Below are 27,390 nucleotides of genomic sequence, written 5' to 3' on the forward strand. Positions count from 1 at the left end.
AAAACCTCTTATTGGACCTGGTTGCTCAAAGCTCCACCCAACCTGACCTTGAACACTTCAAAGATTGGGGACTCCACAGCCTCCCTGGGCAACTAGTTCCAGTATCTCATCACCCTTTCAGTAAAGAATTTCTTCCAAATATCTAATCTAAATCTACCTTCTTTCAGTTTGAAACTGTTTCCCCTTGTCCTTTGGCCACATGTCCTTGTAAAAGTTCCTCCCTAGCTTACTTGTAGGTCTCCTTCGAAGGCTGCTATAAGGTTTCCCTGAAATCTCCTCTTCTTCAGGCTGAATAAGCCCAACTCTCTCAGTGGTGCTCCAGCCTTCTGATCATCTTTGTGTCCCTGCTTATGAAAATAATACTGAAGGAACCACAGTGGTCCAGTCTGACTGGAGGGCTGTGCAGATGTATAACAGCAAGCACAGCATAGAGCAGATGACCCCTGAAACAATGAATAAAATCTGCTCTTTGCTTCAGAGTTCGTAGGAGTGGCTCCTGAGAGGTTGGCTTTGCTGACTTCTGCCGGGGCACCCTGACCCTCTCTGGCTGGTACTTTGTGAGAAGCCCATCCTGGGCTTTGATTTATTATTGAAAATGTCTCATTCTAATTCATTCCCATAGTTAAACTGTATGTAGCACTGCCCAAATTTCTTGCACAGTCAAAATTAATTGATGACAACATATGACTGGTTTAGATGGCAAATTACGCATGGGGGGAAGAAATACCACAGTCAGGCCCTGGATGTAAAACTTGTGAGGTTCAATAATCTCTCTTGATACATTGTCTATGATGAATACAAGTTGTGCTGCTTAATACAATTTGACATTTAAAAGAAATAAAATGGGATTAATTATTATATCTAAAGCAGATTAAAAAAGTATGAGCATGCATAAGATTTGATTTGAATTTCTAAATTATTTATATAGCTCTAAAATGCACTATCTAAGCTCTGTTAGTCATTTCAAAATGAGATGCAAGAAAGCATAAGGCTGCATTAATTTTTCTTACTTAAGTTGATTTAGGCTCCAGTCTGAATAGTCTACATTACCGATAGCATTTACGGGCATTGAAAGATAATCTAATGTTCCTATATGTGCTTATTCTATTCAGTTGCTATTCTCTTGTAAAACAAAATACAGATAAGCTCTAGAGTCAAATAGGAAACATTTTTTTTCATGAAGTACTATTTCAATTAAAAACTACAATTTTATAAATTGCTTCAATAAAAAAACTTTACAGATATAATTTTGCTCTATAGAACAGAAAAATCATATCTGAGAAATCAAATGTTGTAAAATCAGAATCATTTGAACACCAAAGAAACTTAAAAATGATGCTTGAAAAGACTGCATGAAGTCATCTAATCCAATAAGTGTGGATTTGCCTAAGAGTACATGGGGCCAGAAGACTGATGTTAAAAGGCTCAATCCATCTCCTCCTCAAGACAATAGAAACACTCATTTGAATGGGAGTTGAAATATGCCTTAGAGATAGCTTCTGTAAAGTAGTAAAGACTTACTATAAAATGCTGGCCATATTTTAATCATACCCATCTTCTAGGAGGAGTGACTTCAGACAGTAAATGAATCCAGTGGGAAAGTGTTTAGTTCGTTCAGCTCTAAATACCTACATGTAATATTCTGGTATGCACTGTTTTATGGCCTTCACATTTTTCCCTCTAGAAGGATTGTCTGAGCTGACTAAAGGAGTTAAAAAAACATCTATGGTGGTGTAGGATTTCATGGCTCAATGCAAAGATCATTCATTACCAGATATATTTTCTTTTTCATTCCTGGGTTAAAAAACAGCATAAATTCAATCAAAGTTCATACTCCAAGCTTTTTGTTTTTGGGGTTTTTTTTAAGAAGCTGTCCTTTCTGTGATATTTAACAGCTCTATTTTTATTATATATTTGGTTGCTGCTGTGTAGGTATTTAACTATATTTCACTGATTCTCAATTTGTGGATTTTGCCGATGGGAGGACTATTCAAGGAATAGTTAATTTAGTTACTTGTTCAATTAGATAAACCATGGCTCAGGAAAATGGTGCTCCTGTAAACACACAGTAACACCTCAAAGCTTTTCTCCCTGAAAAACAGCAGCTTAAGTAGGGCCATAACTTACTGTTAGCTTGCTGAGCCCTGACTCTGGTCCCAAGACCACAGAGAGGATGAAAACCTAGTCACCAAGTAAAGTAGCAACAGGTGTTGTAAGAAATAAGCTCCACTTGAGGTTTCTTCAGGTATGCCTGGACACATCAAGTTACCTGAAAAGAAGGGTCCATGTTGCTGTTTGAGTGTTGGCCTTTATCAAGACCCCTTTAAGTACAGGGTCTCATCTAGGCAGGGTGCCCCTACTACTGCACAGCCCTTCATCCTCTCCATGACACTCTTTCCCAAGTGCAAACAGGAAGCAAATCATAGCTAAAAGCCATCAAGGACTACCAGTAACATGGGCTTTGGAGCCAGAGGGTTTCTCCCATGTTTCTGTGACTACATGGTATACATGTGATTCATAAAGTACAAGCTGTTATAGGGCCCAACAAAAGATAATTGTGTATTGGCAGGAGATGACAGAATAACAAACTCAGGTAAGAAAGCTAACTGAATAGATAAAATAACTGCTTATATAGGTCTTTATTTCTTAGAAGATAAGAGAAGTTGATGTGCCAGACTTGCTGGGACACCTCTCCTCTTTGGGGCAGCCACGGAGGAGGAGTTGCAGCCTTACCCTGAGAGCCCTGAGACCACGGGCCCTGTGTGGGAGTTGTGCACAGGGCTCCAGCAGCAAACATTGGGAGCCCATGCAAGTCATGGGCCCACATTTTGGAATCCCAGTTCATAAGCTAAAAATAAACATGTAATTGATCCCTCTTTACAGAACAGACTGAATGCCTTCTGGTGTCAGCTTTATGTTAGGAATCATAGAATTGTCGGGTTGGAAGGGGCCTTAAAGATCGTCTAAGTCCGACCCCTGTGCCATTTTATTTCCCAGATATTCAAGGGTACTTGACCAATTTTAATTACTTAGGGCATCATAGTTTATTTATTTGGGATTAAATGAAAGGTTGATATTAATGATTTCACAGTCTCCTTTGCAGTATTTTCTACTTTTTAAATATTTTCTTCATAAAGTTCTATGCATGAATTTCTATTCAGTTGTGGCACTTTGGCCCTCCTAATTGCTTGCTTTTCAAAACCTAAAACTATTTTGTCTTATTTGACTATATGTAGGGCATTTTCTGCAAGAACCTTGGACTTCAGTGCAGTCTGTACCAGTTGGAAACAGATATCCTTGCAGGTACACAGTAGAAAATCCAGCTGGTTTTTATAATTTTTGGAGACCAAAAATGCTGTGCTTAACATAGTGTTCAGTGCTTGGGAACTTTCATAGGGAGAAATAAGAGTACCAGGCATGTACAGCATCTGCTAGGCCATTCAAGTTGAAACCCACATATTTTCAAATGTAAGGGATGTTTGTGACTGAAACGAATTCACACAGGAAACAATACCTGCACCATCTCTTTTTGTCTTTCTAAACAAGTCTGGATGCTGAATTTTTATTCTGAATTATAACTGTATGGAATTATATAGTTTATGCCCTTTTGGGGTCATCAACCCTCATCATCCCTTTAGATTTAAATTCTATAAATCTTGTACATTTGTGATAATGTGGGTAATAATAATTTGTTAGCTGATTGGTAAGATTCCTGTGGGAACAAAAGTTTTAAAAGAGCTAAGGTGATTGGTTTTATCTTATTTTGTCTTGTTTTGTAATACTGGAGGCACCAGTTATTGAACTTATGTAAATAAAATAAATAGATATTGGCTTTTATGCTTTTTTGTTATTTACTTGGCTAGCATCTCTCCACAGGCTTGCAAGTAGCCTGAACATAATTTTGACAGACATTATAACAAGTTAATGGGTGCAGAATGTGCCTAGCAGAATCTGTCTAAAGAGGAGGGAAGGCTTTGTCCCTGGGTCTGTAGCATCTGGGTTTTGGACGTGCAGTGCAACCACAATGGAGTACCGGTTGGGTTTCCAGTGTAAAAAGACATTCTGAACCCAAACAGACCTTGAAATGGTCAGATAATGTTTTAAGGAAGATTCTCATGGCAAGTATGAAGATTAAACTCTCACATGGTGCTTCTCAAAGGACAAGATATGCATAAAATAGATAGAAAATAGGGCACTCTCCATTTACAAAGAGAAGCAGCCCCTTGCACATGGGAATTAAGTAATAAGCTATGAGCAGAATCCACTCCATGCCTTAACAACAACCCTAATCCACCAGCATTGTTGTTACTCTTTCTGCTATTGCAAACAATTATTGCAGGTCTGGAAAGGAAACTATAGGAAAACAAACAATCAAGTTTATCAGTCTGTTTTATTTTATCTGTTCCAGTATAATTGCTACTACAATGTACAAACCCTGAACAGTACATAAAATGTTTTAATGGTCAGGACAGAGGGTTACCAGCTAAAGAACAATTAAGCCCTTAACTCCTAAGTTGCCTGTTATGCATTTACATCTGGAGGGGAATTGTACTCTAAAGGCTAAGCCTGCAAAGGGCTCTTTTGCAGCACTGGGCAGTGCTCTGCCTAATCTCAAGCATCCTAGGGCCAAAGCCAAGAAGGAAAATTTGGCCTTGTATTTCTTTCCATGCCAGTGCCTGTAAGGCAGGCACCTCACTCCAGAAGCTCAAGGCACCCTCCTGTCTCTGCACCCAGAGGAATTCACAGCAGCCAGGGACAGGGCAAGCCTTGAGGACATGGTGTATCTTAGATGTCAGTATTTTCTAGGGCACAGATACCTTTCACTAGCTGTGGATCCCACTAGGCAGTGGGATTTAAAATCTCTCCTGTAGTGAGGTGTTTATGTTTCATTTTTCTTTTTTTTTTTTTTTTTTTTTTTTTTTTTTTAGAACTAATTATTAGTTTTTTCATTCTTCCAGTACACTTCATAGAAGGATATGGCAGTACTCTCTACGTTTCAGGAATCCTAAAACCTGGCAATATACTGGAAAGACCAAGGAGCATGAAGCTTGGTCTCACACCCATATTTGTGTAGGAGCATCTTTCTTGCATCTGTCACTGTTACTGGTGAGGTGTCCCCAAAAGTCTTGCACAGACCAAGGACCCCTGCAGCAGAATCTACAGACTTCACAAAATACATACGCAAGGGAGAGCCACAGTGTGTGATATTTAGAGTGCTATAAACCTTTCAGAGATTTAAGAATGTGTATTGGGCTTTCTGAAGTGGGGTAGTTTGAGGCTGACATCAAAATACAAGAAAATGAAATGAGAGTTGCTGATACCACATGTATTGAATGTACCCAGGAAGCTGCAAAGAGGGAGAGAAGAAGAGGGCAACAGCCCAGAACTTGTCCCAGAAGCACCTCTATGAAACATCACTATCTTGCTCCTTACACAATTGCACACGAAAAATTAAAGGTGAAATAACTGGAATAACAAAAAAGGCATTTCCATTAGTACAGGTTTGGAGCTGATATCTGTCAAGCATCTCATTCCTTCTTTGTCATTGGTCACTCGGTGGTTTAAGCATCCCCTTGCTCTGGGTCCAGTACCTACCTTTGCATTCTCAGGGAAAAGTTACAGCAGTTGGAGCAGAAGCCATACTGTGAGAAAAAAGAAATATTTTTTACTGATCTATAGAAAGTGAGAGTACAATCGGCCACGAGGGCAGGCCATCTGAGGTAAGGAAGGAAGCCCTGGATTCCAGTCTTACTGCTAGTGATGACTTCATTTGAAAGATCAGAGCTGTTTCAACAGGAGGGAATTAGATATTCCAGGAAAGCCGATAGCCTCGTCATCTGAGATAGGGAGATAAAGGACAGAACTGAAGTTGCGTAAATATTTTAACCACTACTATCCTCTTTGGTGGCCACAGTTGTGCTGGGCTTGGATATTTAAGAGTATTGAAAAACTGGCTGTCAAACCAAAGCTCATTTGAGAGCTCAGTGAGGCAACTATTGATTTGCCAATCCCATTGAGCTTCAAGAATGAGTAAATTGTGAAATTGCTTAGTCCTGCAAAAGGTTTCTGGGCATATCCAATGGCAGACTTTTGACAGTTTAAAAATTTAAAATAAAACATTTAAACGGGATTAAGCAAAAACTGAGAAGGAGCTGTACAATCTCTGACAGACTGAGGTCCTGGAGGGTGCCTTAGCCAAGTCTTCCTCCATGGTTGTGGCTGTAGCACTAAAGTGGCCCTGTGGTGCTACCTGTGAATTTCTCATATCCATGCTTGGATCTGAAAGCTGGACATGTTTATATCTTAGTTTTTCACTGATTAAGCTCTCCCCGACCCATTCCAAATAAAATGTGGATAGCTTTAAATGTGTTTAATTCTTACTTAGTAAATATTTAACCAGGGTTACCAATTGTGGGCATTGAAAAATCTGCATTCAAACAAAATCTTAGTTTCTTTAGAAACCCTTAATTAAGAAAAAAATTTAACAAGTAATGGGATCTTTTCACTGAATCTTTGTTTTTGAGGGGTTTTTCCCTCAGCACTGAAACCTTTCACTCAGCAGTTTACCCTTTCACTCTTCTTGTCAAAGAAAGAGGAGCTAGAAAATTACATTACTAATTAAAAAACATAACAAAACAGGTCCTTTTAATCTTGCATGATTTTAGGGCTTAGAGTCACTGCAAGAACTTTCTGAATAGAGTACAAATAATGATGCAGACCTGTATATTATCTCCCTTCTTTCTCAAGGGAAAGCAAAAGGATGCTATGAATGCCGGAAAAATTGCCACTGGTGTGCAGGGGAAGCACTGAGAAAGCTTTCTCCTGATCCCAGTGGCAGAAGAAATCTCCCTGGAGCTGGTGAGAAGGCAGGTATTTCTTTTCTTCCTTTCTTGGACACTGGGCCAGCCGAGCTGTCTGTGTAGACAGACAGTGTGATTCCCAGGGCAGGGGATGGCACAGAACCCTCTGTCTTCTTTTACTTGACAGAAGTGCTCTTTGGGTTAGAAATAGATGCCCCAGGAAACTGCTTGAGCTACTTCCTTGCTAATATTGAGGTCCTACACAACTCTAAATCAGCCAAAAACTGTAAGGTACAATCTGGTACAACTTGTATTACCATTAATGCACAGCAATAATCTTTCAGAGGGGACATCCTCCTTTCTGCAAATAATTCCTTCTGCTGCTAATGGGAGCTGCAAAAGACAGGGAATAAATCACAGAAAACAGTGACTACAGCATGACATACGTGCTTAGTTTGGGGTGTGGGGTGAATACAGTAAGCTTTTTCACTTTTTAAGGGCCATAAAGCAGTTGAGGGAGATATTATTAATTCCCAGGGCCAACAGAAGTGAATCAAAAAATTGAGCAAACCTTTTCTTTCTTTTATTTGTCTCGCTACCAACTCCAGTGGATTTTTAGTTCAATGTCTCAAAAGACCTGAAAGGGAAAATAGCCAATATTGCTATTGCAAATTACCAGTGATGTGAAAGTGAGAGGTAAGCCAGACTGTAAATTGTGATCATCATGTGTTTTCACCTATAATGGAAGGTTTCAATGGGTTTTAGGCTTCAGGAAACAAATGAGACATTTTCAAAACTTTTTTTTTTTTGTTTTTTTTTTTTTTTTTTTTTTTTTTTTTAATCCCACAGAAAAATATTCAGAGGAATAGAAATTTTCCATACAAACACACCGATTCAGTACAATATTTTGGGGCTCTCAGTAGTCCAAACTTGATTTCTTAATCAAAACTAGAGAGCTGAAGGAAGTGATGGGAAGAGAAAATGATAGAAACTCCAGAACAGTAAAGAACAACTAAATCAGACACTGAATTGGACTGAGAAAGATGCTGACCAAAAGCTCTGCTCCACTATGTGTTTACTGACTACATAAACCTAGATGGTTCCAGTTGGAGAGGCTTCTTATAGAATAAGTAGTGGTGTGTTCCTTATTTTCAGGTAAAGAGGATAGCATGAAAGGAACTGAAGTTGTCTCTTCTATGCAACCTGAGCATTCAAACAGTATAATGCCATGATGGGTAACTTTTGAGAGGCTTCTCCTATGCCTGATTTCAAAGAATTTTTATTTCATGGTGGGAACATTTATGAAAACTTAACAAGTTTCATGGAACAAGAAATCTGTTTCTTGCCCAGCTCTGCAGAGTTTATTCTTTAAACTGGGAATTTATTGCAGCGTGATAGTCTGCAGTATATATTTTTTTCCTAATATTAAAATCAGTTTTCCCTACAAAAAAACCCCAACCCTAAGTGTGCCTTATCAGAAACCAGGACTCTCATAATTATGATTGTCAGGATCCTCAAAAGTAATTGCAACTTCAGGCTGTGACAGAGCCTAAAATAGCAAGAGCTGCTGTTGATCCAAAAATCACTCACAGCATGTCCAAGCTAGTATTTGGCAGGGAGCATATGCAACTTAAAAAAAGAACATAACCCTTTAGGCTCATGCAGGCAATTAAGCTCTTTGTGGAAATGTCAGGCCAGAAGTATGAAAAGACCTTGCAATTGTTTACATACAATTTTCTTCTAATTAGTGGAGATGATTTTAATTTTTTCCCCCTTTATTTTTTAAATAAGGCTTGCTGGGCTTGTGTTTGGAGGGCAGCTGTTCTGTTCAAAAGCAAAAAGTAGAAAAAAAGAGGTGATCCTTGCCAAGTCAGACCCCATGATTCTTACAGTGAGGGGGGTACAAGTAAATGCCAATCAGCTTAGCAGCACTGGAAGATACGTAAGGAACTTAGGCTGGGAGCTCTGCTGACGACGTAAAACAAGAAGACATTTCCAGAAGTGTCTGTCAAACAAAGTATAAAAATAATCAGAGACTGATGGCACAAGTTACTGACACTAGCTGGTGTACAAGTGGGTGAAATTTAACAACACTTTGCTAACTTTAATTTCATTATTGGAGTGCTTCTTGTTAATGTTCTAAATACAGTGATCAGTGGGGTAAAAATATACAGTGTGGCTGTGTTTGATCGAAGCTACCTCAAAATATTAACTGGGAGGATTTTTCTTTTATTGCACAAACTGTTAAATCACTGCTGTCATGTTGACTTGTGCTCTTCTCTGCCATCTCTCTGTTGCTCTATAGGCTATCTGAGAGGCAGTGATTTATTCCTGTACCTCCATCCCCTCTTTCAGCTTCTCTGAGCCTACAGCAATGTGCTCAAAGTCTTGAGTGTGATGACCCTGACACTACCTAACAGCAAAATAGGTCAGTAGAATGCAAGGCAAATGTCACCTAGCTGACTGCCCATCTTTGCTCCTGGAGTCTTGCCTCAGCTTGGATTCATTAGGAGAATGTTTAACCAGTCCCTTGACTTTCTGTGCTTCAGCCTGTAAAACTGAGAAGATTATTTACCCAGCACTGGAGAATGAGGAGGCTGCACTGGGGCTCTTTGAAATCCTTGAGCAAGAATGGGCTTAAATAAATGCTAAGACAGACAATACATGTGTGAGAGGGAATAAATAATATGAAGTGTAGTGATTTTGTTTCCTTATCTGCTTTTATTCTCAATGACTTTCAAACATCCTCATGCAGTCCGACTAAAAACAAAAAACCCAACAAAAACAAAACAAAAAAAAACCCAACAAAAATTAACAAACAACGGTAGGATCTTATTTAGATTCTTGGTTATAAATACGTATCCTCAGATGTTATTATGTTTGTCTGAATTCTTTTTAGAATTTAGATGTTATCTTTGTTCACTATGCTTCTGTTTCCCCTTTCATCTCTGGTTTGTCTGATCTGTTTTCACGGGAATTTCTTGGCATCAAGGACTATTGTAAGGTGTCTGTGGTACTGAATGAGTCAATCTTATTTTGGCCCTGTTGGCTCTGCCATAACACATAGTGCTAAAAATTAATCAATTTAGTGTTTAGATTTACAACTACAGTCTGGTGGAACCTTGAAGTCCAGGAAACAAGTGATATCCTCTTACACTGGCAGAGCCTGCAGAAAATTGTTCCTCTCAGTAGGTCAAAGCAAGAAAAAAGAAGTGAAGGAATATGTGTGATGTCAGTGCTGCTGCAATATAAAGCTGAGACAGAGGCATGCATTTTCAAGAAACAAATAATACAAGAACACTGAGAATATCAAAATAGATCCCATTGGACCCCTGTGTTGTTTGCACTCTTTGCGACCATCACTATTTGTGCCACCTTTCTCTTCACTCCAACTGAATTTTGTTCCCTTTTCCCCTTTCTTCCCATCATGTTACTTGCTGTATCTCTTTCTTTTATATGTAAGAGTAAGCAACACAGCTGAGTATTAGAGTCAGTCCAGGACACACATAATATTATTCAGCTGATAACACAAAAATAGGAAAATAGTGAATTCTTGTTCATTTCACTACTAAAGTTGCAAAAAGATGGCTCATCAGGATGTGTATCTCCATGTACCACAACAGCTGGAAGTGGGTTGTGCTTCAAGGCAGTGTCTTCAAAGCATAAGATTGTAGTCTCTCTGGGTGATGAATCATTTAGTCTTTTGAGGGACTAACAACAAAAATATTCAGGTTTCAGAGGTTATTAATTTGATATAAAAATCCAAAGAAATGCTCATTCATAACAGTGGTGAGGAGGTGGCCAGTAGAAGAAGGAAATTGGTAGTTGTCCTGAGTGAAAGAATGGATGCTAGGGCTGTGTTTGAAACAGCACAGAGTAAAAATATGACTTGCTCTTGTGGCAGATGGATATAGATGTGAGCACAAATATCAATTAGGAGACTCACTTAATTCATTCTTACCGTATGCAGTAGTGTAAGAGGCAGTAGCACAAGTTTCAGTACAGTTGAGTCTTCTCTGGAAAATGTCTCAGCAAAAGCTTAGGAAGGCATTAGAGCACTGCCTGTATACTCTGCCAGGTGAGGCTCAGAACCAGGGAAGAAAGATTCTGTTCAGCCTGCCCTTCTTCTTGTCTGCAGAGCCTTTAAACGAAGGGTGTCCAAACAAAGCCCATTTCACACGTATGGATGAGAAGCAACTGGATGGTAATGACTTCCACTTATTAGCAACAGCCTGACCTGGTGCTGACCCAGCAAGCCCAAAGCAGAAAGCTCTGTATCCCATTACTAAATCCCTAAGCCCTCCAACTCACTTGACTTCTCATTGTATAGACTATAAATAACTTCATTCGAGACATTGCCAGGTGGTACAACAGGGTAAAGGCCACCGCAGAGGAGGCTGAGCTCTGCTTAAAGCCTGACTCCAAAAGCTTGGTTTCAACTTGCAGGTCTGGTGGTTTACCCTGAAGACCATCTGACAGGTGGCACTCTGCTGCATGCCAATGGATGCTGGCTGTGTTTTGACTAGGGAACTGTGTCTCTGTTAGGCTTCAGAGGGAAAAAGTGGCGTATCCTCCCAAGGATTAGGGAAGCCAGGGGACTAAGCAATCGCACACAAGTGCCAAGGATCTGACTATGGTGTATTCATTAGGACTCGACAGGAATTCTAAGATCAAATCCCGTGGATCCTGGTGCTGGCACACAGAGGGAATCTTTCCTTCTGACTTCCTCATTGCTCTCAACCTGTTTTTCAGAGGCAGCACAGGCAGCAAGGTTGTTGAGCTGCCCTTGGCTCCTCACCAGCACTTGCATGCTGAGCCCTGGGCTGGAGGTGACAGACCACAAAAGGCTTGCTAAAGCTGCTGCCAATATAACTCACATTCTCTTCATCCTGAACTTTTATTCCTGTAACTGCAGTGGTCTCACTGCATTTGTTTACTGATGCTTTCTTTAGCTAGCAACCTCCAGCTTCAGGGTGGGCCATGCTCCTGTTTATGGCAGCTACAGCACTTTGTCTACCCTGCTTCTTGCCTTCTCTGTAGCTACAGATAAGGAAATGTGTGTTGGTGAAATGACATCTCCTAAAGCCACCCTTCTTATTTGCAAAACCCATAATCTTCCCAATGTTGTCCCAGAAATGGGGTCCGTCACTTATGTACAATAAACCTATCCAAACACAGAGCCTGAGATATTTACTTTAATTTCCATTTCTGCACAGAAAAGGGAGATGGGTGATATTCCATAAAGCTATCTCAGTTTCCTGAAACACAAGGGCTTATTTTATACACAGAAACATGTAAAATTACTTTATCTCTAATTATATTCTGACTTGTGTATATGATTGTTATCTAGTTCTTTGCTTCCATTTGAAGTGACAAAGGTAAAAAATTTCACTCTGCATTCTCAGAGAGAAGAGAGCTTTTTTGTTAGTAGGGGTCCCTCTAACCTATGGGTGGAAATTTTAGAATGCTAATGGTATATTTACATGCTAATGTAATGTTAATACAGTAAGTCAAATTAGTCAGTGTTTTCTACCTAGAGCTCAAGGCCTTAACCAAGTTAAGTTGTGGGGAGCACTCCCTTCAATCCCTTTCATCTTTCTTGTGGTCCCATTTCTCAAGGATGACCACTAGGGTTGTGTTTTTCTCTAATTCTTGTTGTTTCAGTGTCATATAAGCTCTGTGTTTATTCTGTGTGTCTCTTTTTTTCTCTTTTATGTGATTTTCTCCCAAAATTTCACTTATTTCAAGTGATAGCCAGCATCAGCTTAATAACCAACACCACCAAGGCACATTTCTTTGCAATGTCCTTCATCACAGGCTTGCTTCAAATTTTACACCATTGGATTTAATACTCTGTGCTCTCAGCATGCTTCAGAGTGGCTTGGGGCATTGCTTGCTTTGTTGAAAACAAGAATTGGACCTGCATTGGATTTTATTTTGTATTATTTTCATCCGAAATGGAAATAAATGTTGTAGCATCTTGGATAATTTACATTAATACATTGTACCTACGGAAGCTCTGTAGCTGTTCAGTAAGGAGAAAGTGATGCAGGAGGCTGTATTTTAAGGTTACTACTAGTACTAACAATGGCAATGGTCGACAGTTGTGTCTGCTTTCTATCCCAGTAGTAAGGTACAAAGAGGACATGACTAAAATAAGAAGATGAGGGGAAAAACTTGGACAATTTATATAGGCAGACTTTTAAAAATAAAATATTGCAGTATTAGCAGAGCAAGTCCTGCTTAGGAAGGCTTTTAACAGTTATTAACAATTCTTTAGAAAACAGCCCCAGTTTACATGTGCAGCCAGTTGCTTTCTAATTGCTACAGCAGGCTACCACTGGGAAGAACAAAGGAAATATTTAGCACATCGTAAATTCTTCTGCAGCCCTGCCGAGTGGCTGGAGTTCAGATTACACGTTTATAACCAACATTTGAGAGCAATTTCTCCTTCACTTTGAGAAAGTGGGTGGGGAAGCTGTTTGACACTTTCTTCAAATGCCTGAAGTAATGTGTGTCTGAAAGAAACGTGGGTTCAAATTTTTCTTCCACTTTTTGTTTTTTTTCCTCATTTTTATTTTTTTGATTCAGGCTTGCAATGTACTATAATATATTGAAATGCTCAGAAAAACTGCTAAAAAACAGCTTTATGTGCCACTGTTGTTAAAACTTTCAGCTTCTAATTTTAACTCTACGGAAGGTGATTTGCTGAAATCATGCAAGCTGAACAGTATTTGCTCCTAACAATGCTAAAGATCTTGCAAATGCTGTAAGGGGGGTGTGCTGGTAACTGGGTGAAGGTATCTGTGTCTCTGAGTCTGTACATAACCATGTTCCTGTCTTGGGAATGAGGTGTTGAGGCTCTGACAGTTGTAAAGATTTCATGATCTAGCACAAAATATACTGTTGGCTTGGCCAGCTCAAGGTCCCCTTTAGTTTTAGTTCTAGGTGAATTCAGATGTTTTTCAAGTTTTTCTTAGCTTCACCAGGAAAACATATTCTCCATTAAATGTTCTTAATGAGAAAGCAATACTACTGTCTACTCACCAGCTGCCAGTGATGTACAAGAGATGTAGCCAAAGGAATCTTCTCTTACAGTTACTCATTTTGTAAGCAGGTTCAGTGTTAAACTATAACTTTTATGAACTTCATTTTAAAGACAAAGAACTTAAACTTGTCTTAGAATTTGTCATGTTAAATGTTTGTCTATATCTACTTTGCCATGCCTTTTTTTTTTTTTTTTTTTTTTTTGAGGGAGGTTTGTTAATACCCCAATGTCAGACATTCAGCTACAAATGAGACAGATATTTTCTCCTCCCCCAGAATGAATTAAAAATGTAGCTCACTTGGAGCTGAAAAACTGAGATTCCTAAGTTCTTCTACCTAGATTAGAAAGAAAAATATTAGAATGAGAGATTAAGTATAATTTGTTAAAAAATAACCTTTCAGTGTTCTCAACAGTAGAGCCTACATCCTTTGCTACATGTAATATATTTTTTACATTGCTCGTCTGACAAAAAATTCATGTAATTCCGCCTTTCATGGCAAAGATTCATGTATTCCACCTAAGCAGTTTAGTACTGATGTGTCAGAGACACTGTCAGTATCTTAGTTTTTTCACTGTGAGAGTAAGAAAACACTGTAACAGGCTGTGAGTAAGGTTATGAGTCTCCTTCCCTGTAGACATACAAAATCTGCCTGGACAAGATTCTGTGTGACCTACACTAGCTGATCCTGCTCTGGCAGAAGGGTTGGTCTGGATGATCTTTCAAGGTCTCTTCCAATCCCTAACATTCTGTGGTTCTGTGATCTCACAGAAAGAGGAACAATATATTTGTCTATCAAGTCCTCTACCAACCTCCAAGTTCTAAAGTAACAATATATTTACAAACCCTACTCTCAGTCGCTTGTATAACAATTTTCTGGGAATGTGTTCCTTTGTGAATCAGAGCAGCTGACAGTTGTATCACACTAAAATCTATAGAATATAGAGAAATGCAATGAAACCAGTGCATCTGTAGTGGAGGAAACAAAGAGAAAAGATAACACTGCAGATGTTGCTAAAACACAGGATGAAGTAATAGTTCTTGCCAGATATATACCTTAACTTAGGTGTTATCTGAACATAGTCAGTTTAGCTAAAAATTGTTATAGTCACACTAATGAATTAGTTTATATTCAACTGTTTATCCAGCTCTCTTCAAAGTGAAAATAATTATTTTCCAAGTGTATCCTTTCATAAAATTTTTAGCTGTCACAAAATTCTGAAGTCTACTAATTTCATTAGAACAATGAATAGCTAATCCCATTTTAGAAAAAAAGTCCAGAGAATGAAGACAAAGTAAGATGTAGTATTCTCCAGTACCATTAATGAACAACAATTGTTCTAAGTCCTAAAATAAAAAGAGTTGCTAAGTAGCTTTAGCCCCACTCTTCTGAATAACCCAGTGTCCCACTTCTGAAGGAGATTTGTTTCTGGGATGGACATCTATGATGAGCAGAGGCAAAGGGCTGCATGCAAACACAGGAAAGGCTGGGTGATACCAGGACTGATCCACATCAACAGGAACTTGAGTCTCTAACTAAAAGCATCCAGTGGTTTAGAACGGTCTGGAACCATCACTGTTACTCCATAAAATATTAAGTAATACTAGGTAAACTTTTAAAAATAGCTTAGTGGCAGGAGATATAGCAAGCTTGTGTAATTAGAGGAAAAATCCCTGCTCCTGCCATTACTGGGAGATTTACATGCTTGACACAGCAGTACAATGGAATGGCTGAGGTGCTTCATAGATGTCTGCTACTATTTATGTCTTTCTATCATCAGCTTCACACTCTCCACCCCCACACACCACCCCCACCATCCCCCCTTTACTCCTCTTCCACTGAATAAAGGGAATATTTCACCTGTGAATAACAATGTTCTTTCACTAAGTTAAAAGTGCCACACAATGCCTTCACACCTGCAGCATTTATAAATTGCAGGTCTTTTGGCCATGAAAGGAACTTAATAAGCACACTTCACAGGTGAGGTGGCTGTAGGTTTAAAGCAAAATGTTCTGTTAAAATCTGCTGGGTTTCATCATTACAAAACATGGAGTTTCCCCAGCCTTTCACTCCTACAGCTCATGGTCACAGCAAAACTATTTCCGTGACACTAAAGCTATCTAGAGGGCATATTGTAAAAGCATTTACTTTTATAGTTTGTTGCCAGTTTGGTAATCCATGTTTATAAGAAACTGCAGAAGTGGTTTTAAAGGTTACAGAAATATGCAGACCAGAGAACTGGACATGGAGGGGCTGCCCCTTCCTTCTGCCATTGAATGAAATGACAGATGGATGAGACCTTGAATAGAGCTGGTACTTCAACAACTGATGATATTGCCATTCTTTTTCCAGTCATGCTTCATCCACGATGATGATGAATTAATGGAAAAGCAGTTAAAAAACAATGTCTTTGCTTTATGCTGTTGCTGGTTTGCCTCGTGGCACACTATTCCAGCTGACCATTGCATGCATCAGCAGCTCTTAAGCTTTTCCTCCCAGGAGACCCTGTATGAAGCCAGGAATGGACATAAACCAGTCAGCCAGTACACAAAGAGGTGAAGCACAGCCCAGAGAGTCACAAAAATCTTGTGCAGGAAGGGAGTTTATTGTCTGCTGGGCTCTACCAGAGCTTGTGAAGATACATTTGCTGATGAGAATCCAGTAAGGTCCCACAGCTGGTTAGTGGGTCAGATTCTTTCATGTCAGAGGGATTTTTAGAAGTGTCAGACACTAACTCATCATATGACTTTCAGAAGGGTAAAGTCACGACAGTCTGCATGGCAGCTCCTTTTTCTGTTGCTACTCCTCAAAAAAAAAAAAAAAAACCAAAACAAAACAAACAACAAAAGCTACAAAGCTCATATTAAATACTTTGGGTCTTGGCATAACACAGATCACCAAACCACACTTATCCCATGACCAGTGATGAGTGTGCAGCTCTACTGTTAGAAGTAAACCACTTCAAAATACCAAAACATACATTTTACACATATTTTCAGCTTTCTTCTGTGTGAACAGCAAAATATCTTTCTTTTTTTTTCTTTTTTTAGAGGTTTTAAGATATCCATGGTGAGATCTGGAGTAGTTTTTGTCTTATATATAACTACATTTTACACAAGTGGGTTTTGACATCAGTTCTTTATCTTGCCAGGTCTGAGAGTTCTGGGTGCAATATGCTCTCTCCACTAGTTATGGTGTCACTGACACCTAAAAATGGGCATTTTTCTGTCCTGGTTTAGGTGTCAATGACATCACCATCTACTGCAGTGGAAACAAACCGCTAAAATTTAAGCCTGGGCATGTAAATCGAGGAGTAGCTGTTTTTTGAAATATTTTGCTTTAAAATGTAATATTTAGTCTAGACGCAGATTCTGTTAATGATTTGAGTTCACAAATGTTCTATGTACAGAAATGCTGTTAATCTTTAAGAGAAAAGAAATAAAAATATTCAAGGTTATAAAATGCTTTTACATACCTGAAAACAAGAACTGCTCTTTAAAGCAGTAAGAGTGTAGCTGGTTGTGAAAATGCTAACTGCCTTTTTAGGCCAGACTAATCCCATTTACTTTATTCATATTTATCAAGAAAATATCAGTAAAAGTCACGTGCAAACCTCTAAAATTTATAACTCTGACCTCTGAAACAAGAGTAGCTACTGCAAAACAAAGCACACAAAAAGAACAATGGATTTATATCGTGAAAGTTGCACTTCCAAAATACACTCAGCTTAAACCCAGCCCAACCTCTCACCTTGATCTAAGTGACCACAATAACTTTGGAAAAATCTTAAACTCATATCAAAAAATCATGATATTAATAAAAATGCTAACATCACATTTATGAAATAAAATAGAGTTATTTATTTGGCACAGTACAGATTTATACAAAAATTCTTAGTTCACCTTCAGTTTGTCTGCCTGCAGGGCACATTCTAGTACTCATCAATGCCACAAAAGAAGAAAAAAGAAAAGGCAAAATATCTAGATTATTCCAGTTCAAGACAAGACCATCTCTGAGGTACTTGACATTGCTGGAGCAAGTAGCCACCATCAGAATTCTAGATTTCAAAAGCTGTTAGTTTCATTGGCAGCAGCAAAACAAGGCCACTGGCAGTGGTTGCCCATGGAAGTTGTGGATACCCCCTTCTTGGAAGTGAAAGAGCTTGGATGAGGCTTGGAAAAAGCTGGCCTAGTGGGAGGTGACCCTGCCCGTGTAGGAGGGTTGGAATCAGGTAATCTTGAACACCCCTTCTAGCCCAAACCATTCTATGATACGATTCTGTGATTCTGTAAAATCCAATCGACTTTTCATTCTCAGATGACCCTAACAGGACTGTGGTAGAGTCCAAAAACACAGACTTCCATTTCATATGACAGGGCTATTATGTCTGCTTTGATCACAGGTTTCTGAAAGTGTTTTTAAGGAGATTAAAGGCAATTCCATAATTTTCACTAAAATACACAGTGAATAAGGCACTGTCCCCACATGGCAGCTGCGGTTGCATTTCTCTTGGTTTCTGTGCTCGGACTGCTAATTTACCAAAGAAGAGTTTAATGCAATGTTCATACACAAACCTCTCTCAGAGAGGAAGCCAGCAATCTGATGGATAAAGAGTCAAGTCAGTAAGTGGGAAATGGGGGTTAGAATCCTGTGAAATAAATCCAGGAACTAAACCTTGGTCACAAATTTCTTCAGCCAGTGCTCAGACCACAGTGTTACAGTATACGGGGAACATGAGAATGGTGGGAGTCCTCCTCCAGCTATTTTAAGGAAGTATAGAAAGTGCTAATACATTTTACTGGTGACTGTTCCTTACTGCTGAGCTTTATGAGTGACTTTCTGCCATGTATTTTAGTGAACCCATCAAGGATTACGTAGAGGGTTCCTGGATGCCAGGCAGGCTTAAGGGGGAAAGTGGAAGTGAGCACCTTAGCTTTGCTTGTACAAATGAGACATTTTCTGCATACAGGCAGGACAAATGTTTTCAAGTGCTTAGGCATCTTTCAAGTTACCAGCTATGATACTTCAAGTATTAACTCAGAGGGAGTTTTCAGAAGTTCAGTACTGCCTGCAGTTATCTGCATCTTTGCCTAAGCCCCTCCAAGCCCATGTATGGATGAACACAGACCAAAACAACACTGCTGACTGAACACAAACTTCATTTTTGACAGTACTTTAACTTGGTGCAAAGTGACACCTACTGTCCCTCTATATTGGTATTATTATCTGCAATTTTTTTGTGGTGGGTTTATTTTTGTTTAATAGTAAAGCCTATATTTCTGTAGAAGTAACTTCAAAATAAAAGACGTATATAAGACCATCTCAAAAACATCTGTGTACATTATCTGTTACTATTACCATCACTACGGATATTCTCACAGCAAATTCGTGCCTTAAAGGTTCTGCAAGTTGATTCATTGTTCCCAATCTACTACATAGTTTTATTTGATTAACCATGTATGTTTTTTGCCAATATTGTCTGGCAACCTTTTAAAAGTTAATACATTGCTGCTTATATTACAGAAACATGTTTTTCGAGGACTGGAATCAGAATTGGCAGTAAAGGGTTCAGTTGCAAATTCATAGGTGATCTTAAAATTTCATTTGACATAAAAGAAAACTCTTTGCAATGGAAAAATAAGAACCTGGATTCTATTTAAAATGACATCTCCACTTGCAACTTTTTTTTTTTCTTAAGCTTTAACATAAACCCTTGAAGGGACTCTCTGAAATTTCTAGTATTTTCCTTGTTCATTTGAATTGTCTTCCTAGGAATGAAGTAACATCCTATCTTTTGAAAAGCAGAAAAATAATCTGTTCAAAACCTTTTCTCATTAAAAGGTCTTTTGTCCTTTTCTTTGGCTTCTTCAGCTTTTAATGAGTTGCTTATATATCTCAATGGTTTGAAAAGACAGATGTATTTTACATAATCTTCCATGTGAGCTTTTTTTCATTTCACTTGTAAATTGCTTTTCCATATTTTAGGTTGTAGTTATGTTTTCATGGAAAAATCATCCCAAAATTGTGAGTGGTTATTTGTTGCCCACCATGAATTTCCAGATAAAGTGGGCATAAATCGCAGTAAGTAATAAAATCCCAACTTATAAATAAGCCACGATTTTATTGTAGAAATAGCAATTAAAACTGTGTTGCTCTGTTTTATTTTTACTATGAGACTATATGTAATATATGAGTTTCATTTAGGTAACAGTTAAGTAGTTAACAGCATGCACTCTGTTTTGCTCAAGAGGCAACTCGAGGTACCTAAGTGAGAGACCTCAAGCTTCCCAGAGATACAGTGACCAACAGCTCCCTTATAGCAAAGGGCTTCCAAAACCTACCAGGAGAAACTCTGACATATATATTCTAATCTTCTAAGGAACAGTAAAAGACAGAGATGCCAAAACTGTGAACTTTGGAATTGAATAACAATCATTTAAACCACGATGCCAGTCTATGTATTGTATATTCCTGCTTCCTGAAGCAGAAGCTTGATCAGACTGGTGTCCTATTTTTTAATCTCTATAAACCTTTCCTCCATTTGTTGCCAGGTATTCTTTTCACTCTTACAGGTTTGGACACATTTCACCCTTATAGGTTTGGACACAGTTCAAGCACAGACCTTTAACTGTACCGTGGGCCTCAGTCTGCAAGCAAACAAAAGACAAAAGAAATAACAATAGTTTTGGTGCTTTAAACAGACATGCAAATGTATACTTGTCTGCTTATTTGGAGTACCAATAAATGTGAAAGCTGTTTGACCTGTTGCAGAAGTTCCAAATCTGACTTTAAAATCACCAGTGTTACTTGGCATTTCTTCCCTGAGACAGGCATTTCATACCAGAGAAAGCTCTGTGTCATTCTGCCTTGACATGGAAGTGGTATCCATAAATATCCTAAGTATACACTTAAAAAGAAGAATGTATACATACTCCTGTTCAAAGTCTGGTGTCTGTGAAGCTCCCAAAGCAAAATAAAACAAAAAGGAAATAAAGAGCAGACGTATTCTTTGTGTTCTCTCTGGTGGCTGTGGTTAGAAGCTGTGAGATGTGTGTTTTTACTCACTCTTCCTCTGTTCAACTCCTGTTCTTACATTATTGTTTCTAAACTGTACACAGTCAAACAATACAGTCATATTAGATAGTACTTCTGTCTGCACAGGGCTCAAGTAATTTGGGGGTTCCATTGTCATCCTCTACACAGAACTCTGTTGTTGGATAGACCAAAAGTCATGGCTTCTGGGCCTGGTGGCATTTACAATAAAGTATCAGGACAAAAAAAAAAAAAAAAAAGAAGGGAATGGAAGGGAAGGGAAACAACAAAACAAAACTTTAGATTGTCTAATTCGGGGATGGATTTTTCCTAGTGTTATTTCTGATAAATTTAAACTGATGCCATTTGCTGAAAACTCTTCTTCATTATCCCATTGCTCTTTCCAATACAGTCATATGAAGAAGCTGAATTTCATTGAGTGTAGTACGGTATCTAGTACGCAAAATCCAGAACAAATCTGCACACAAATAAATTATGGAAGTCAACAGTTAGTATATATTTATAGAAACATTCTTTTTTTATTAGCAAAATTGTTTTCAGTTAGAACAACTCTCTTGAGCTCATGCTCTTGGAAGTAATCCCAAGTTTTCAAACCATCACCTAGCCATAAGGAAGCTGTTGAGAAAAAGAGCCAGGCAGTGGACTGTACTACAGAGAGATAAGTTCTAGCATCATTGCCATATAAAACTAACTAATTAAAAGATTGCATATTATGAAGTCCTCTTTGAGGACATAGTGTAAGACCTCTTTGATTCCCTGGCATATATATTAAAAGATATATTGGTGTGCTATAAAATGCTATATGAAATACCCTGTGCAGTTCTACCCTTTAAGCTTATAAAAATACTTTATAGTTCAGAGTATGCTGACCAGATATGAAATTTCACATAGGTATTATTAAATTAGCAAAGTGCTATAGTTTAATGTGTACTTACTGCATTTTTGTTGACAGAGACAGAGCTGAAATGCTGCTCTTGACTATTCAGTTTTTCCATAGTCATTAATGTATCAGTGTATCCTGAAGATCTTAGTTCTTTGTGTACTAGTGATAATGAAAAATGTTGATGTAAAATAAAGCATAAAAGAAATTCTTTACAGTAATTTAGAAAAAGGAAGAGATTTAATAGAAGCAATGATTCAGAAAAGCAGTTTGCAACTTCATGATGGAATTTTCAGTTTTCCTCACTCAAGTTTTAAGGGATTTTAAAACAAAAAATGTGTGTTTGAATCCTGTTATGTGACTTTTATTCTCTGAGTTCATCCCCAGGGCTAATCCTGCATGACCAGCATGGATCTAGGAGGAGGAAACCCACCTGGAGGAAACTGAGCCAGCTCTCCTATCAGAGGTTGGAGCTCTGTAATTTAGCAAGATCATACATTATGTTCACATGCTTTAATTGAAATTTAGTTCCACAAGGCTGTCATATGTGTGAGGAGAGAAGTAGAAATATGGCTTCCTTTACTGGTCATGACTTCACAGATATCACAGATGGGAGCAAGTTTCTCAGCTTTGAATCCCAATGCCAGATGTGATCCTGCTCTTGTCCTCAAGCCACACAGTCATGACACTGTGGCCTAGTGCCTGAACTGATAAAATCTGCCTCAATATTTGTCTCATAGTGAGAGAATAAAACATAGAAGTGATGAAGAACTGGTAAAGGTAATCAGAACTTTTTTTTTTTCTCATCCACCTCTGTGGAAATAACAGAGTTGTTTTGGCTTTCTTGTGAGAAAATACAGATTGATTGGGTTTTTATTTTGTCTTAAATATCTTAATGAAAAAGTCAATCCAAAGTTTTGAGATGGAAATTTTTGGTGGTGATGGTTCTTCTAAAGATGCGAGGAACAATGCTGAAAAAGGATTAAACCATGGCTTCTAGGAGTTTTGAGGACAGATTTTACAGGATATTGCACTCAAAATGTGAATTGTGCTGCAAAACATAGGGATCTATTACTTCTTAAAACACAGAAGATTCAGGAATAGAATCCTTAGAGACCACTAGACTTGTAGAATTGAGTAAGGCGATGTTATGGCCTGCTATACTTGGTCACATGCTAATCAGACTATGTGTATTTTAAAGCCCATTTATAGTTGAATTTATGACCAGTCACACTAGTTGTATGGTATTTAAAGGTGTCACAGACAGTTTGGATGTAATCCAAAAAGCAAGTAATGTTTTCTCCTTTCTCTGAGAACCAAGCAATGCAGTTTTCTTTCCTTGATGAAAGATCCTGGCTCAGCAGACTAAGCTGCCTCGCAAGATGTATATATGTCTGAAACATAAGAAGCTTGCACTGACAAAAGAAAAGCCAAAAATGAAATAAAGAAAAGGCAGCTAGCTTGATGACAAGTTGGCATGTTCAAATTCAAGGCTCAAATTCAATGTGAATCACAACCATGTGAATCTTACTCTGTTTCAGAACTATAGCAGAGCTCAGATCTTGCAAATCCAATGATTCTACCTGATTTATATATGTCCACAGACCTGCTTCAGTCCATGGGATTGCTTGCTCTTTTGCAGAGCCCCATGTAGTCTTGATTATCTGATTAATATCCTGGAAAAGCTTTATTATTATTTTTGTTTGTTTGTTTTTAAGAGTTACCATCATGACATTATTTCACTTCTTGGAAAGGCTACCAACAGGAAGGACTGCTGGATATCATGAAAAATAGTTCCTACGAAAATAAAAACTGCATAGATTTTTCAGCAACACTATCAGGACTATTTTTATTACCCTTTAAAAATGCACAATTGCTTTTAAGGTTTTGAGAGAAGGGTTTCACTAGAAAGTCCACGGCTTCAATGTCTTACTGCACTGGGAGCTGGGGGGGCAGGGGCAAGGACAGGGAGAGGCAGGAACAGATTGTAATAATAAAGCCATACAATAGTATTACACATGGAGTTTAACCTTAAATAAAGATTGCCCAAATTCCTACCTGTGAATGCTTAGCCTGGTGTTTGTTACACTTCCAAGTGTGAAGGGAAAGCCACAAACATTTATCATGATTGTCAGTAAGGCCCCCTTCTGCACCTCTCCCATGCTCTCCATTCCTTTCTCTGCTTTTCAGAGCTGTCAACATCCGTGCTTGTGCAAGCCTCCATTTCTAGCCATTAGTGCATTACAGGATTGGTTTACATGGAGCTGCCTAAGAAGCAGCAGCTTGATTTGAGTAGGCAGGGAAGGGTTTTTAGGAACTGAGGGCAGTCCGAGCTCTGGCAGCATTCACTGGATCCTTCCTGAGGCTCTCACCCTTTGAATTAGCCCAGCACATGCTGAGACCTTCCCGTAGAGCAACCTCTGCCAAACACTGCCCCTGGGGAATGTGACTCTCAGAGGCTGGCACTGAGCTGCCCTGGACCTGCCCTGCTGCAGTTGCTCTGTGCAGAAGTCTCAGGTCCCTTCTTTGTCCTGAGTAATGGGACAAACCTCTCTTATCTCTCAGCAAATTTTTAATGTGATTATTCTGTGGTTATGTCCTCCTACTGTGTTCTTTGTATTTTTTCTCAGGACTCAGTCTTTTTTCTTTGTTTTCTTTTATCCCTCTTATAGATCATGAAGTTTTGTTCCGTGATCATTCTTATGTTTTCCTACATTTTCTCATATATTTAAGTACTTTGTACAGTTCTCTCAGAGTCTATCAGCAGGGGGAGTGCTTTAGGAATAAACCAATTAATTCTCATTTTGTTTAACCTAAATACCAGGCATTTACACAGAGAAAGTGACTTTTGGGGGTCTAAATGCCACACTGGGGAAGGTGAATTTTTGTGACATGTAGACACTAGCAAGGTGGGAGTAGATCTGGAAGAAAAAGGGAAGTCTGTAAAGAGGATTTTAGGAGCATCCATGGATGATGATGAAGACTCACCTGAATCTGTCTCCTTGCTGTGAAATGAAGTGCCAAAGAATCCCATCAACTACAGTGCATTTAGCTTCTCCATTATTTCTGAGCAGTGCTTCATGGCAGGTTGTGCCTTCCTTCAGTTCCCTTTCTTTTCCCTAAATGACAGACCCGAGGAGTGATGCTCTGCCAAGGTTACCAATGCTCTGGCACAGGGTCATCCTGTGGTGGCTCGAGCTCCCCATGGTTCCTGGTGCTGGCCCAGAACCTACCTAAGGCCTCTCTGTCCCTCCTCACTGCTTGTACCCTAGCAGGGGCACCACAGCCACCTCAGCCAAAATCTGGTCTCCAATGTGATTTAGCTCAGCCTATCACTTGCTGGGTGCAGTTTCTGCCAGCATCTCTATATCTTGAGGCATTTAGGGTTTCCCTAAACTCTTTGAAATAAGTCCCACAAATCTTTAGGGAAGCTTCTTGTCTTTTCTGAGACAGTACAGTAGATGCCACAGTGGTGGCATCATGTGTTTCACCTTCCAATTCCAGCAGCTCAAGAAACATGCACTGTGGATTCTTCTTTCAAATGGAAATCTTTGCAGCACCTGTGAATGAATGAAGAAGCTAGTTAATGTTTAACCACGTGATTTTTGTGATGGAGCTCCTTAAGACTGTAAAGATAAAACTAATGGCACGGCAGTGCTAAGTCATTGTCAAACTGAACTCCATTCAGAGGCAGGCATGAGACGATAATTTTTTTTTTAACTATAGCAGCCATCCTGAGGAATATACACCACCAATCTATTTTTTTATGATGATGTTTACTAATAAATTATTTCACTTGCAGTTTCAGGTCTTGTATTTTCCACTGTAATTTATGCTGCTTTACTGCCATTGGCTTTGTTTGGCAATTACACAAATAAAAAGTGCACCTTCACCCTCCTGTGTGCTTTGTGTCATCACAGCACAATAGCAGCCATTGTCTGCATTTTGAAGAAGGTCTGATGCAGAAATTGGCTATAAGAGTAACCAGTATTTCAGAGAGTGAAATGGATATGTCCTAGTTGCACAAAGACAACTAAATGAGATATCCTAGGGTTATTTAAGTCTCTCTCTCTCTCTTTTTTTTTTTTTTTTTTTTTTTTTTTGTAGCTCTCAAAGACTTACCTGTTTAAGATTCAGGCACTCACTCCTGACCTCTGGTGTGGTTTCTTTTCAATGACTGACCTTAGATAGTATGATGATGGGTACTTTTATATCTGATAGTCACTGAAATTTTTAAACAATCAGACTGTGTAAACACACATCCACATCCACAAATATGTGCCTTAAGTATTAATAATTTAATTTTATTCTGCATCTTTGCTCAGCTTTCTCTCAATTTTTTAAAGAGTACTGCAGGCTCTTAAGTATTTACAAAATCCACTATGCAGATATGCTGTATGTGCAACCTCCAGCTCTGCCTGTGACATGTATTGTGATCTCACAGAAAAACAAGCTGCTAATTATTGTGATACAGAATAAATTTTTTATTTTTCAGGGAAGACTCACAGATATCCATGCATATGTACATGACAGGGGAACTTTGACTATTATTTCTTTTCCCACACAGGGTGTTAGTCAGTGTTATCTCTTGCCTACCTTCATGCGACCTCAGCGAAGAAAAAAAATTCAAAATGCAGAGTCAGCTCAAACTCCCAGAGAAGACTGCCAACCCACCACTGAAGTTTGGTTCAGATTAAATGGAATCATTTTACACAGATCTGTCTATAATAAAACTTTCCCAGATGCTGTAAAATGATATGATGCTTCTGACTCTGAGCTTATAAAAAAGAAGAGTTATACCATTTTGCATGCAGATTTGTGGAGGACGATTACTCAAGCTTCTCTCCAGTTCCTATTTAGACAGATAAATCATGTGCTCTTTATGGAATCTGGTTCTTAATCCTTCCAGGAACTACTTGTATTGAGGTCTAAAATGATACTACCTCCAGAGTAAGAACTTGAGGTATACAAGGCTTGATAATCAGAGATGAGGAGCAAACAGTGAAATATTTTTTTGCACCTTGTTTAACTTTTCTTCCCTCTAAACCCAGCCTAAGTTTATCCCTGCATATCACTCTCCAAACGAAATGCCCAGTGAGACAGACACAGGTGTCTCATCCATGGCATTTCTTTGTGGAATGCTGAGTCCAAGAGAGACAATTCTAGTGGCGGTGTCAAAACCCACTGGCACTGCCATTACTTAAAGACACACACATTTAGAAAGGTTTTAGAAATTGTTGCATCTGACTCCTTGTTCCCTTTTTGATTTCTGGCTTCCTTTTATCGTGCTTGGATTTTGCTCCTAAAGCAACATTTCTTCTTCTCTATATTTTCCCTAGTGGCCCACACTGCTCTGGAAGATCTGTCCTTTATTAGCTAAAAATGGGTATTCTGATCACATGGAAGCACAGGAAGTGGTGTCCTAAATTGGTGAGGAAAGCCTGGATAAAAAAAAAAAAAAAAAAAAAAAAAAAAAAAAAGAAAGAAAAAAAAAAAGATATTTTTTTCAAGAGGACCAAACTTCCTTTCCTGTTACACAGGGAAGCCAATGTAAGGTGGCTAGCCCTAGTGATACAACACAACTGTAATTATCTAGAATTAATTAATTCT

The 27,390-nt window shown here is 38.7% G+C and overlaps 1 long non-coding RNA gene across 1 annotated transcript in view; it reads left to right on the plus strand.

The window, feature by feature from the left end:
• LOC139794787 (uncharacterized) overlaps positions 1-26,512 on the plus strand; it is a 43,721-nt gene extending 17,209 nt beyond the window's left edge. Inside the window, exon 3 of the long non-coding RNA XR_011725266.1 lies at positions 26,348-26,512. This is a non-coding gene — a long non-coding RNA (uncharacterized lncRNA). The remainder of the gene's footprint in view (positions 1-26,347) is intronic.
• The last annotated feature ends 878 nt before the right edge of the window (positions 26,513-27,390 follow it).

Source organism: Heliangelus exortis, chromosome 3 (assembly GCF_036169615.1).
Source record: "Heliangelus exortis chromosome 3, bHelExo1.hap1, whole genome shotgun sequence".
NCBI classification, from domain to species: Eukaryota; Metazoa; Chordata; class Aves; order Apodiformes; family Trochilidae; genus Heliangelus; species Heliangelus exortis.